Below are 258 nucleotides of genomic sequence, written 5' to 3'. Positions count from 1 at the left end.
TGTTTGTGTGGTTTAGGAATGCCGTAGAGTTGTGGTGTGCGTGAATCAGTTTTACGAAGATAAAAATAAAGATCGTCAGTAATTAAATTATCTTTTTTTCCATTTGTAATAAAGTTTTGTTTAATTGTTTTTCGTGTGTGTTTGTTGGGTTGTTTGGGATGGCTTTGAATTTCTTTTTATCAGAAAGGATGTCGTTCATTTTGTCGATGTATTCTGAATTGTTCATGATGACAGTGGTGTTGCTTTTATCAGCTTTTA

The sequence above is a fragment of the Limulus polyphemus genome, unplaced genomic scaffold (assembly GCF_000517525.1).
Source record: "Limulus polyphemus unplaced genomic scaffold, Limulus_polyphemus-2.1.2 Scaffold275, whole genome shotgun sequence".
NCBI classification, from domain to species: Eukaryota; Metazoa; Arthropoda; class Merostomata; order Xiphosura; family Limulidae; genus Limulus; species Limulus polyphemus.
This window is presented reverse-complemented; position numbering follows the sequence as displayed.